Genomic DNA, 13,681 nt, shown 5'->3' with positions numbered 1-13,681 from the left:
GGACAATGTGAAGGACTGTCCCAGCACAGAGGACTGGTGAGCTGCTGGCCTCTGCCCCAACGGGGTGAAGGGATGAGATAAGTCAGCAGGTCAAACTTGGGATCAGGCTTAATATCACCGGCAAATGTTGTGAAATTTTTGTTTTGTGACAGCAATACATTACAATACATAATTAAAACTAAATTACAGTAAGTACATGTATATTAAAAACATTAAATTAAATAAATAGTGCAAAGAAGTAGTGAGGTAGTGTTCTTGGTTTCAGTGTCCGTTCAGAAATTCGATGGCAGAGGGGAAGAAGCTGTCACTGAAACGTTGGATCTTCAGGCTCCTGTACCTCCTCCCTGATGGTAGCTGAGAAGAGGGCACCGCCTGGGCGATGGGGGTCCGTAATGACGGATACTGCTCTTTGTGGCATTGCTTCTTGAAGACGTCCTGGATGGTGGGGAGGCCAGTACCCGTGGTGGAGCTGGCTGAGTTTTCACAAATCAGTTACGAAAGCTTTTCTATCTTTTGCCCAAAGGAAGAGGGGAGAAGAAAGAATGACTGGCTTGACAGCCCGTCCCGCCGAGCTCAAGGACAGTTTCGATCCTGCTCTTTTCAAACTCTTGAATGCATCTCTCAGAAGCTAAACTGTAAATTCCTGATCTCCCAATTTACCTTGTTGTGCTCCTTGCAAAGAACCAAGGAACTGATCGTGGACTTCAGAAAGGGTAAGATGAGGGAAGACACACCAGTTCTCATAGAGGGATCAGAAGTGGAGAGAGTGAACAATTTCATGTTCCTGGGTGTCAGGATGTCTGGGACCTAACCAGGACAGAACATATCAATGCAGCTATAAAGTAGAGAGGACAGCAGCTCTATTTCATTAAGAGTTTGACTGGATTCAGTATGTCACCAAAAACACTCACAAATTTCTACATAGGCACCGTGGTGAGCGTTCTGACTGGTTGTGTCACCGTCTGGTGTGCAGGGGTAGGGAGCTATAGCCCAGGATCGAAGTAAGCTGCAGACAGTGGTAAAATTAGTCCGCTTCGTCATGGGTACCAGCCTCCATAGTATCCAGGCAATCTTCAAGGAGCGATGCCTCAACAAGGCAACACCCATCATTAAGGACCCCCATCACCCAGGACATGCCCCCTTCTCATTGCTACCATCAGGGAGGAGATACAGAAGCCTGAAGACACACACTCTGCAATTCAGGAACAGCCTCTTCCTCTCTGCTATCTGATTTCTGAATGGACATTGAACCCATGAACACTACCTCACTATTTTTAATTTCTTTTTTTTTTGCATGACTTATTTAACTATTTAATAAATATACTTATTATTATTCACAGTTTATTTTGTCTCTATTATTATTTATTGCATTGAACTGCTGCTGCAAAGTTAACAAATGTCACGACACATGCCGGCAAATTTAACCGGATTCTAATTCTCTGTAACTGCAACACATTTTACTTTTTGTCTGTCTGGATGGTACACAAACAAAAGTTCTTCACTGTAAACACGAGGAAATCTGCAGATGCTGGAAATTCAAGCAACACACACAAAATGCTGGTGGAACACAGCAAGCCAGGCAGCATCTCTAGGAAGAGGTACAGTCAACGTTTCAGGCCGAGACCCTTCGTCAGGACTAACTGAAAGAAGAGATAGCAAGAGATTTGAAAGTGGGAGGGGGAAGGGAGAGATCTGAAATGACAGGAAGGGGAGGGATGAAGCTAAGAGCTGGAAAGTTGATTGGAAAAAGGGATAAGAGGCTGGAGAAGGGGGAGTAACATGGTACGGGAGGCCTACGGATAAAGAAAGGGGGAGGGGAGCCCAGAGGAAGATGGAGAGCAGGCAAGGAGTTATTGTGAGAGGGACAGAGAGAGAAAAAAAGGGGGGAACGAACGAACGATTAAATAAGTAAATAAATAAATAAGGGATGGGGTAAGAAGGGGAAGAGGGGCATTAACAGAAGTTAGAGAAATTATTGTTCATGCCATCAGGTTGGAGGCTACCCAGATGGAATATAAGGTGTTGTTCCTCCAACCTGAGTGTGGCTTCATCTAGAGGAGGCCGTGGATTGACATGTCAGAATGGGAATGGGACGTGGAATTAAAATGTGTGTCATATGAAGCTCTTCACTGTATCTCAGTACATATAAAATGTTCCAGCCCTGTACCAGCCTTTCAGCACACGACATCATCCAAGCTTTACACCTACTCTAATCTAAGATCAATCTACCCCTTCCCTCTCACATCTTCAATCACCCATGTGCCTGTCTAAGGGTCTCTTAGACCTTGCTAAGGAAGGTGCAGGCAGACCACTCCTCACTGCACAGAAACGGCTCCTCCGTGGAGAGAGGCAGGAGCACCAAGTTTCTGGGAGTGCAGAAAATGGACAATCTCACCTAGTCCCTCAACATCACCTTTTTAGTCAAGAAAACACAGCAGCATCTCCTCTTGCTGAGGAGACTGAGGCCCTGCACAGGCTAGGCTCCACCCCTCACCCCACCTTTCTAAACAATTCTTACAGAAGCACCATCAAGGGTCCTGATCAGCTGCATTACCGTCTGGTATGGGATTTGCAAGACATCTGACTGCAAGACCCTACAAAAGCAAGTCTTTTATCAAGTCACCTCTCATCCTCCTTCGCTCCAAAGAGAAAAGCCCTAGCCCGCTCAACCTATCCTCATAAGACACACTCTGTTATTCAGGCAAGGGCTGCTAAGAGTTCTCTCTCACACCCATCTCAGGTATTTATCAGTAGCGCTGCGTAGCATTGTCAATGATCTCTCCCATCCGTTCCACAATCTCTATGACCCCCACCAATCAGGCGGGAGGTACCATAGTATTAGGACAAGAAGTGTTAGAATGGGAAACAGCTTCTTCCCCCAGGCCATGACTACTGAACTCCCGGCCACCGCCCAGGTCTCATCACCTATGAACCGCCAGCAGCGTTGTACTGTGTTGCACATACACCTCACACTCAATGTCAATCTTCTGGAATATATTTTATTTGTCAATTTCTTTGAGTTACTTTGTGTTGTGTGTGAATTGTACGTACTGTGCTGTGCACCTTAGTCCGGAGGGATGTTGTTTTGTTGGCAGTTTACATGTGTATCTTCCTCTACCACCACCCTTGGCACACCCTCCACGTAAAATATACCTCTGACATCCCCTATACTTCCCCCAATCACCTTAATATTATGTCCACTTGTATTAACCATTTCCATGCTGGGACAGGTCTCTGACTGTCCACTCAATCTATGCCTCTTATCATTTTACACACCTCTATCAAGTTACCTCTCATCCTCCTTCCCTCCAGAGAGAAAAGCCCTGGCTCACTCCACCCATCCTCATAAGACATTCTGTTTAACCAGGCAGCATCGTGGTGAATCTCCTCTGCACCCTCTCGAAAGCTTCCACATCCTTCCTACAATGAGGTGACTAGAACTGAACATAGTTCTCCATGTGTGCTATAACCGGGGTTTTATAGAGCTGCAACATTACCTCGTGGCTCTTGAACTCAGTCCCCCAACTAATAAAGGCCAGCACACCACACACTTTCACAACCACCTTATCAACGTGCACGGCAACTTTGCAGGATCTATGAATGTGCACCCCAAGATCCCTCTGTCCCTCCAAACCACTAAGGATCTTGTCATTAATCCTGTATTCTGTCTTCAAGTTTGACCACCCAAAGTGAATCACTTCACACTTTTCCAGGTTGAACTCCATCTGCCACTTCTCAGCCCAGCTCTGCGTCCTGTCAACGTCCCGTTGTAACCACGACAACCCTCTAGCACCACCAACTTTTGTGTCATCTGCAAATTTATTAACCCACCCTTCCACCCTTCCACATCCAAGTCATTTGTAAAAAGTCACTGTTTCTCAGTACACACGGCAATGATAAACTAATACGTTTCAGCTCTGCAGGGTTTTGCAAACACCACATCTGGAGTCAGTTGTACAGCATTGGCTGCCTTCCCTTTAGGATTTTAGTGAGGTGGGAGCAGTTCAGAGATGGTTTATTACACCAGGGCTGGATGGCTGATGAGAAACGGCTTGTATCTGCTGCAGGTCAGCAAAGTGAGAGAGATTTCTATTGCAATAGTTAGGGTCAGAGTCACAGAGCTCAGGAACAGGTCCTTCGGCCCATCTGGACAATAAGACATAGGAGCAGATGGCCATTCAGCCCATCAAGTCTCCGCCACCATTCCTCTCAACACCATTCTCCTGCCTTCTCCCCATAACCTTTAATACCCCAAATAATCAAGAACCTCTGAACCTCCACTTTAAATATACCCAATGACTCGGCCTCCAAAGCCATCTGCAGCAATGAATTCCACAGATTCACCACCATGTGGCTAAAGCAATCCCTCCTCATCTCTGTTCTAAACAGATATCGCTCCATCCTGAGCTTGTGTCCTCTGGTCCTAGACTCCCCTATCACGGGAAACATCCTCAGCACATCCAATGTATCCAGAGTATTCAATACTCAAAATATCCGTGCTGAACTGCTATTCTGGCCAGGCCCATCAAGTGGAAGAAAAGAAAGATGAGCTTTAGTTGCCACATGTACATAGAAACATACAGTGAAATGTCCATTGTGTCAAATTAACTCAACCAGGGGAATGCTGGGCAGCCCACAAAATGTCGCCATGCTTCCAGTGCCAACATAGCATGCCCACAACTGTCTAACCCTAACCTGTACGACTTTGGAAAGTGGAGGGAAACTGGAGCACCACGCATTCCCAGAGAGAATTGAAATCCGATCAGTGATCGAGAACACTAACCGCCACACTGCGGGGTCACTCTCTCTCCCCCTTAAACCCTCCTTATCCCCGGGGCCTCTTTCTATCTCTCCACCCCCCCCAATCCACCTTACGCCTCAGAGTCACTCTCTTACCCTGAACACTCTTTAACCCAGAGTTCCCTCCAATCTGGACCCTCCTTACCCCAGGGTCCCCTCCACCCTGAACCCTCCTTACCCACAGTTCCTTCCAATCTGGACCCTCCTTACCCACAGAATTCCCTCCACCCTGAACCCTCCTTACCCACAGTTCCCTCCAATCTGAACCCTCCTTACCCACAGTTCCCTCCACACTGAAACCTCCTTACCCCCAGAATTCCCTCCACCCTGAACCCTCCTTACCCCCCAGAGTCCCCTCCTGAACCCTCCTTACCCCCAGAGTTCCCTCCACCCTGAACCCTCCTTACCCACAGTTCCCTCCACCGTGGACCCTCCTTACCCACAGTTCCCTCCACCGTGGACCCTCCTTACCCCCAGAATTCCCTCCACCCTGACCCCTCATTACCCCAGGGTCCCCTCCACCCTGAACCCTCCTTACCCACAGAGTTCTCTCCACCCTGAACCCTCCTTACCCACAGAGTTCCCTCCACCCTGAACCCTCCTTACCCACAGTTCCCTCCACCGCGGACCCTCCTTATTCCCAGAATTCCCTCCACCCTGACCCCTTCTTACCCCAGGGTCCCCTCCACCCTGAACCCTCCTTACCCCCAGAGTTCCCTCCACCCTGAACCCTTCTTACCCACAGTTCCCTCCACCGTGGACCCTCCTTACCCCCAGAGTTCCCTCCACCCTGAACCCTCCTTATCCCCAGAGTTCTCTCCACTGTGGCCCCTCCTTATCCCCTGAGTCCCCTCCACCCTGAACCCTCCTTACCCCCCAGAGTCCCCTCCTGAACCCTCCTTACCCCCAGAATTCCCTCCACCCTGAACCCTCCTTACCCACAGAGTTCCCTCCACCCTGAACCCGCCTTACCCACAGTTCCCTCCAATCTGGACCCTCCTTACCCCCAGAATTCCCTCCACCCTGAACCCTCCTTACCCCCAGAATTCCCTCCACCCTGACCCCTCCTTACCCCAGGGTCCCCTCCACCCTGAACCCTCCTTACCCACAGAGTTCCCTCCACCGTGGACCCTCCTTACCCCCAGAGTTCCCTCCACCCTGAACCCTCCTTACCCACAGAGTTCCCTCCACCGTGGACCCTCCTTACCCCCAGAGTTCCCTCCACCCTGAACCTTCCTTACCCACAGTTCCCTCCAATCTGGACCCTCCTTACCCACAGAATTCCCTCCACCCTGACCCCTCCTTACCCCAGGGTCCCCTCCACCCTGAACCCTCCTTACCCACAGAGTTCCCTCCACCCTGACCCCTCTCACCCACAGTTCCCTCCACCCTGAACCCTCCTTACCCCCAGAATTCCCTCCACCCTGACCCTCCTTACACCAGGGTCCCCTCCACCCTGAACCCTCCTTACCCACAGAGTTCCCTCCACCCTGACCCCTCCTTACCCACAGTTCCCTCCACCGTGGACCCTCCTTACCCCCAGAATTCCCTCCACCCTGACCCCTCCTTATCCCCAGTTCCCTCCACTGTGGCCCCTCCTTATCCCCTGAGTCCCCTCCACCATGAACCCTCCTTACCCCCCAGAGTCCCCTCCTGAACCCTCCTTACCCCCAGAGTTCCCTCCACCCTGAACCCTCCTTACCCACAGTTCCCTCCACTGTGGACCCTCCTTACCCCCAGAATTCCCTCCACCCTGACCCCTCCTTACCCCAGGGTCCCCTCCACCCTAACCCTCCTTACCCACAGAGTTCTCTCCACCTGAACCCTCCTTACCCACAGAGTTCCCTCCACCCTGAACCCTCCTTACCCCCAGAGTTCTCTCCACCCTGAACCCTCCTTACCCACAGAGTTCCTTCCACCGTGGACCCTTCTTACCCCCAGAATTCCCTCCACCCTGAACCCTCCTTACCCCCAGAATTCCCTCCACCCTGAACCCTCCTTACCCACAGTTCCCTCCAATCTGACCCCTCCTTACCCCAGAGTTCCCTCCACTGTGGCCCCTCCTTATCCCCTGAGTCCCCTCCACCCTGAACCCTCCTTACCCCCCAGAGTCTCCTCCTGAACCCTCCTTACCCCCAGAATTCCCTCCACCCTGAACCCTCCTTACCCACAGTTCCCTCCACCCTGAACCCTCCTTACCCACAGAGTTCCCTCTACCCTGAACCCTCCTTACCCCCAGAGTTCCCTCCACCCTGAACCCGCCTTACCTACAGTTCCCTCCGATCTGGACCCTCCTTACCCCCAGAATTCCCTCCACCCTGAACCCTCCTTACCCCCAGAATTCCCTCCACCCTGACCCCTCCTTACCCCAGGGTCCCCTCCACCCTGAACCCTCCTTACCCACAGAGTTCCCTCCACCCTGACCCCTCTCACCCACAGTTCCCTCCACCGTGGACCCTCCTTACCCCCAGAATTCCCTCCACCCTGACCCCTCCTTACCCCAGGGTCCCCTCCACCCTGAACCCTCCTTACCCACAGAGTTCCCTCCACCCTGAACCCTCCTTACCCCCAGAATTCCCTCCACCCTGACACTCCTTACACCAGGGACCCTCCACCCTGAACCCTCCTTACCCACAGAGTTCCCTCCACCCTGAACCCTCCTTACCCCCAGAGTTCCCTCCACCCTGAACCCTCCTTACCCACAGAGTTCCCTCCACCCTGACCCCTCCTTACCCACAGAGTTCCTTCCACCGTGGACCCTTCTTACCCCCAGAATTCCCTCCACCCTGAACCCTCCTTACCCCTGGAGTTCCCTCCTGAACCCTCCTTACCCCAGAGTTCCCTCCACCCTGAACCCTACTTATCCCCAGAGTTCCCTCCACTGTGGCCCCTCCTTATCCCCTGAGTCCCCTCCACCCTGAACCATCCTTACCCCCCAGAGTCCCCTCCTGAACCCTCCTTACCCCCAGAGTTCCCTCCACCCTGAACCCTCCTTACCCACAGTTCCCTCCACCGTGGACCCTCCTTACCCCCAGAATTCCCTCCACCCTGACCCCTCCTTACCCACAGTTCCCTCCACCGTGGACCCTCCTTACCCCCAGAATTCCCTCCACCCTGACCCCTCCTTATCCCCAGTTCCCTCCACTGTGGCCCCTCCTTATCCCCTGAGTCCCCTCCACCATGAACCCTCCTTACCCCCCAGAGTCCCCTCCTGAACCCTCCTTACCCCCAGAGTTCCCTCCACCCTGAACCCTCCTTACCCACAGTTCCCTCCACTGTGGACCCTCCTTACCCCCAGAATTCCCTCCACCCTGACCCCTCCTTACCCCAGGGTCCCCTCCACCCTAACCCTCCTTACCCACAGAGTTCTCTCCACCTGAACCCTCCTTACCCACAGAGTTCCCTCCACCCTGAACCCTCCTTACCCCCAGAGTTCTCTCCACCCTGAACCCTCCTTACCCACAGAGTTCCTTCCACCGTGGACCCTTCTTACCCCCAGAATTCCCTCCACCCTGAACCCTCCTTACCCCCAGAATTCCCTCCACCCTGAACCCTCCTTACCCACAGTTCCCTCCAATCTGACCCCTCCTTACCCCAGAGTTCCCTCCACTGTGGCCCCTCCTTATCCCCTGAGTCCCCTCCACCCTGAACCCTCCTTACCCCCCAGAGTCTCCTCCTGAACCCTCCTTACCCCCAGAATTCCCTCCACCCTGAACCCTCCTTACCCACAGTTCCCTCCACCCTGAACCCTCCTTACCCACAGAGTTCCCTCTACCCTGAACCCTCCTTACCCCCAGAGTTCCCTCCACCCTGAACCCGCCTTACCTACAGTTCCCTCCGATCTGGACCCTCCTTACCCCCAGAATTCCCTCCACCCTGAACCCTCCTTACCCCCAGAATTCCCTCCACCCTGACCCCTCCTTACCCCAGGGTCCCCTCCACCCTGAACCCTCCTTACCCACAGAGTTCCCTCCACCCTGACCCCTCTCACCCACAGTTCCCTCCACCGTGGACCCTCCTTACCCCCAGAATTCCCTCCACCCTGACCCCTCCTTACCCCAGGGTCCCCTCCACCCTGAACCCTCCTTACCCACAGAGTTCCCTCCACCCTGAACCCTCCTTACCCCCAGAATTCCCTCCACCCTGACACTCCTTACACCAGGGACCCTCCACCCTGAACCCTCCTTACCCACAGAGTTCCCTCCACCCTGACCCCTCCTTACCCACAGTTCCCTCCACCGTGGCCCCTCCTTATCCCCTGAGTCCCCTCCACCATGAACCCTCCTTACCCCCAGAGTTCCCTCCACCCTGAACCCTCCTTACCCACAGTTCCCTCCGCTGTGGACCCTCCTTACCCACAGTTCCCTCCACCGTGGACCCTCCTTACCCCCAGAATTCCCTCCACCCTGACCCCTCCTTACCCCAGGGTCCCCTCCACCCTGAACCCTCCTTACCCACAGAGTTCTCTCCACCCTGAACCCTCCTCTCCCACAGAGTTCCCTCCACCCTGAACCCTCCTTACCCCCAGAGTTCCCTCCACCCTGAACCCTCCTTACCCACAGTTCCCTCCACCGTGGACCCTCCTTATTCCCAGAATTCCCTCCACCCTGACCCCTTCTTACCCCAGGGTCCCCTCCACCCTGAACCCTCCTTACCCCCAGAGTTCCCTCCACCCTGAACCCTCCTTACCCACAGTTCCCTCCACCGTGGACCCTCCTTACCCCCAGAATTCCCTCCACCCTGAACCCTCCTTATCCCCAGTTCCCTCCACTGTGGCCCCTCCTTATCCCCAGAATTCCCTCCACCCTGACCCCTCCTTACCCCAGAGTTCCCTCCACCCTGAACCCTCCTTATCCCCAGAGTTCCCTCCACCCTGAACCCTCCTTACCCACAGAGTTCCCTCCACCCTGAACCCTCCTTACCCCCAGAGTTCCCTCCACCCTGAACCCTCCTTACCCACAGAGTTCCCTCCACCCTGACCCCTCCTTACCCACAGAGTTCCTTCCACCGTGGACCCTTCTTACCCCCAGAATTCCCTCCACCCTGAACCCTCCTTACCCCTGGAGTTCCCTCCTGAACCCTCCTTACCCCAGAGTTCCCTCCACCCTGAACCCTACTTATCCCCAGAGTTCCCTCCACTGTGGCCCCTCCTTATCCCCTGAGTCCCCTCCACCCTGAACCATCCTTACCCCCCAGAGTCCCCTCCTGAACCCTCCTTACCCCCAGAGTTCCCTCCACCCTGAACCCTCCTTACCCACAGTTCCCTCCACCGTGGACCCTCCTTACCCCCAGAATTCCCTCCACCCTGAACCCTCCTTATCCCCAGTTCCCTCCACTGTGGCCCCTCCTTATCCCCAGAATTCCCTCCACCCTGACCCCTCCTTACCCCAGAGTTCCCTCCACCCTGAACCCTCCTTATCCCCAGAGTTCCCTCCACCCTGAACCCTCCTTACCCACAGAGTTCCCTCCACCCTGAACCCTCCTTACCCCCAGAGTTCCCTCCACCCTGAACCCTCCTTACCCACAGAGTTCCCTCCACCCTGACCCCTCCTTACCCACAGAGTTCCTTCCACCGTGGACCCTTCTTACCCCCAGAATTCCCTCCACCCTGAACCCTCCTTACCCCTGGAGTTCCCTCCTGAACCCTCCTTACCCCAGAGTTCCCTCCACCCTGAACCCTACTTATCCCCAGAGTTCCCTCCACTGTGGCCCCTCCTTATCCCCTGAGTCCCCTCCACCCTGAACCATCCTTACCCCCCAGAGTCCCCACCTGAACCCTCCTTACCCCAAGAGTTCCCTCCACCCTGAACCCTCCTTACCCACAGTTCCCTCCACCGTGGACCCTCCTTACCCCCAGAATTCCCTCCACCCTGAACCCTCCTTACCCCTGGAGTTCCCTCCTGAAACGTCCTTACCCCAAGAGTTCCCTTCACCCTGACCCCTCCTTACCCCCGGAATTCCCTCCTGAGCCCTCCTTACTCCTGGAGTTCCCCCTCCCACGAACACTCCTTATCCCGGAGGGGCAAGAAAACGAATCTCTCTCTCCCCTACCACACCCTCAGCCTTGCTCCACTCCCTTCTCACCTGCAGGAGCGGTGCCACTGCAGCGGGGAAGCCCTCCACGGGGCTGTGGGCGTGCGGGAGTCCGAGGCTCGGGCCTGCCGGCTTGGCCGCTGCTTACGGAAACAGATGGAGGCCCCAGACCGGGCCCTGATATTCGGTTCCGGGACACTTTCCGCCGGTCACCCGAGAGCCACAGGAAACGGGGCTGCGGCCTGTAGGAGGCGGTCCCCAGGGCGGAGCCGCACCGTGGAGCCCGGTCCCCAGGGCGGAGCCGCACCGTGGATTCCCCCGTCCTCAAGGTGGATCCGCCCCATTTAGCCCCGACCCCAAGGCGGAGCCGCATCGTGTCCCATCCCCAAGGCGGAGCCGTACCGTGGAGCCCAGTCCCTAAGGTGGAGCCGCACCGTGGAGCCCAGTCCCCAAGGTGGAGCTGCACCGTGGAGCCCAGTCCCCATGGTGGAGCTGCATGATGAAGCGCTATCCCCAGCATGAAGCCTCACTGTAGCACAGCATCCCCAGCATACAGCTGCTCCTTGTCCCCAGTGCGGAGTTGCGATTTGCCCCTAACCCTGTATCTCATGCCCTGTTGTCTTGACGGGGCTGCCCAGAGTATGGCATCGCCAGGACAGAGCTACACCCGAGCCATTGAGTGGGATCTCAGGTGATCAGACACTGTTTCAAAGGTAAAAGTAAATTTATTATCAAAATACATATATGTCACTGTATAGAACACTGAACTTCGTTTCCTTGCAGGTATTCACTGTAAATACAAAGAAACACATTAGATTCAAAGACCACACACAAGATGGGCAAACCACCAATGTGCAAAAGACTAGCCATGCAGATAAGAAAACATAGTAAGTAATATCTACAACTGGTGTCATCCCAAAGTCGCTACACAAAAGCATTAAACAATTACAGCAGTAATATCTATGTAACTCTCCAGAAAGCCACAATACTAAACATCACTGGAATAGTTTGAAAGTTCCTAGCAATTGACAAATGAGCGTGCTTGGCTATGCCTGTACCTCAGGTTTTACCAGCCCGAGCTGAGAAAAAAATAAATAAATAGATAGATAAGCAATAAATAAAAATAAACAAAAAAATAGAAGAAGTGAAAGGGTTGACTATTTTCTAAATGGAGAGAAAATACAAAAATCTGAAATGCAAGGGGACTAGGGAGCCCTTCTGCGGGATTCCCTAATGGTTAATTTGCAGGTTAAGTTTGTGGTGAGGAAGGCAAATGCAATGTTAGCATTGATTTCAAGAGGCTAGAATATAAAAGCAAGGATGTAATGTTGAGGCTTTATAAAGCTCTGGTGAGGCCTCACTTGGTGTATTGTGAGCAGTTTTGGGGGCCATTGGATTGCTGAGACTGGAGAGGGTTCAAAGGACACCCGTGAAACAAGTGCTACACCTGCCCCTACACCTCCTCCCTCACCTACCATTCAGGGCCTTAAGCAGTTCTTTCAGGTGAGGTGACACTTCACCTGTGAGTCTGTTGGGATCATTTACTCTGTTCGGTGTACCCGCTGTGGCCTCCTGTACATCGGTGAGACCTGATGTAGACTGGGAGACTGCTTCACCGAGCATCTACACTCTATCCGCCAGAAGAAACGGGATCTCCCAGTGGCCACACATTTTAATTCCATTTCCTACTCCCCATTCCGAAATGTTTATCCAAGGCCTCCTTCACTGTCCTGATGAGGCTACACTTAGGTTGAAGGAACAACACCTTATATTCCATTTAAGTCACCTCCAATTTGATGGCATGAATATAGATTTACTCAAACTTCCGGTAATGTCCCCCACACCCCCTCCTTCGCCTTTTCCCTTTCTCACATTATCTCCTTGCCTACCTTCTGCCTCCTTCTGGTGCTCTTCCCCCTTTTTCTCTATCTCTTTCATCAATCAACTTCCTAGCTTGTTGCTTCATTCCTTCCCCCCCCCCCGCCAGGTATCACCCATCACCTGGTGTTTCTCTCTCCCCTCCCCTCCACCTTTCAAATCTACTCCTCAGCTTTTTTTCTCCAGTCCTGCTGAAGGGTTTCAGCCCGAAACATTGACTGTGCTGTTCTCCATAGTTGCTGCCTGGCCTGCTGAGTTCTTCTAGCATTTTGTGTGTGTTGCTCCGATTTCCAGAGTCTGCAGATTTTTTCTTGTTTGTTCACAACAATGATTCCAGGATTGAACAGCTTGTCATATCAAGAGTGTTTGATAGCTTGGGGCCTGTGTTTACTGGAATTCAGAATGATTAGTGATCTCGTTGAAACCTATTGAATGGTGAAAGGCCTCGATAGAGTGGATGTGGTGACGACGCTTCCTATGGTGGGAGAGTCTAAGACCAGAGGACACAGCCTCAGAATAGAGGGTGTCCTTTTAGAATGGAGAGGAAGAGGAACTTCTTTAGCCAGAGAGTGGTGAATCTGTGGAATTCGTTGCCATGGGCAGCTGTGGAAGGAAAGTTTAAGAAATTGATGTCCATGCCATCAGGTTGGAGGCTACCCAAACTAAATCCAAGGTGTTGTTCCTCCCACCTGAGTGTGGCGACATCAGGACAGTAGAGGAGGCCATGGATAGATAGACATGTTGGAATGGGAATGGGAAGTAGAATTAAAATGGGTGGCCATTGGGAGATCCTGCTTTATCTAGTGGATGGCGATTAGATGCTCGGCTAAGTGGTCTTCCAATCCATGTCAGGACTCACCAATATACAGGAGGCAACACCAGGAGCACCGGATACAATAAATAACCACAGCAAACTCACCTGGAAGGACTGTTTTGGGCCCTGAATGATAGTGAGGGAGGAGGTGTAGGG

The 13,681-nt window shown here is 53.2% G+C and overlaps 1 protein-coding gene across 1 annotated transcript in view; it reads right to left on the bottom strand.

Moving 5' to 3' along the window:
* Positions 1–11,167, bottom strand: part of ankrd50l (ankyrin repeat domain 50-like) — a 36,276-nt gene extending 25,109 nt beyond the window's left edge. The window contains exon 1 of the mRNA XM_063054778.1: positions 10,885–11,167. The gene's annotated coding sequence lies outside the window, so the exon portion shown is untranslated. The remainder of the gene's footprint in view (positions 1–10,884) is intronic.
* Positions 11,168–13,681: the final 2,514 nt, after the last annotated feature.

This window comes from Mobula hypostoma, chromosome 7, assembly GCF_963921235.1.
Source record: "Mobula hypostoma chromosome 7, sMobHyp1.1, whole genome shotgun sequence".
In the NCBI taxonomy this organism is placed as follows: Eukaryota; Metazoa; Chordata; class Chondrichthyes; order Myliobatiformes; family Myliobatidae; genus Mobula; species Mobula hypostoma.
This window is presented reverse-complemented; position numbering and strand designations above follow the sequence as displayed.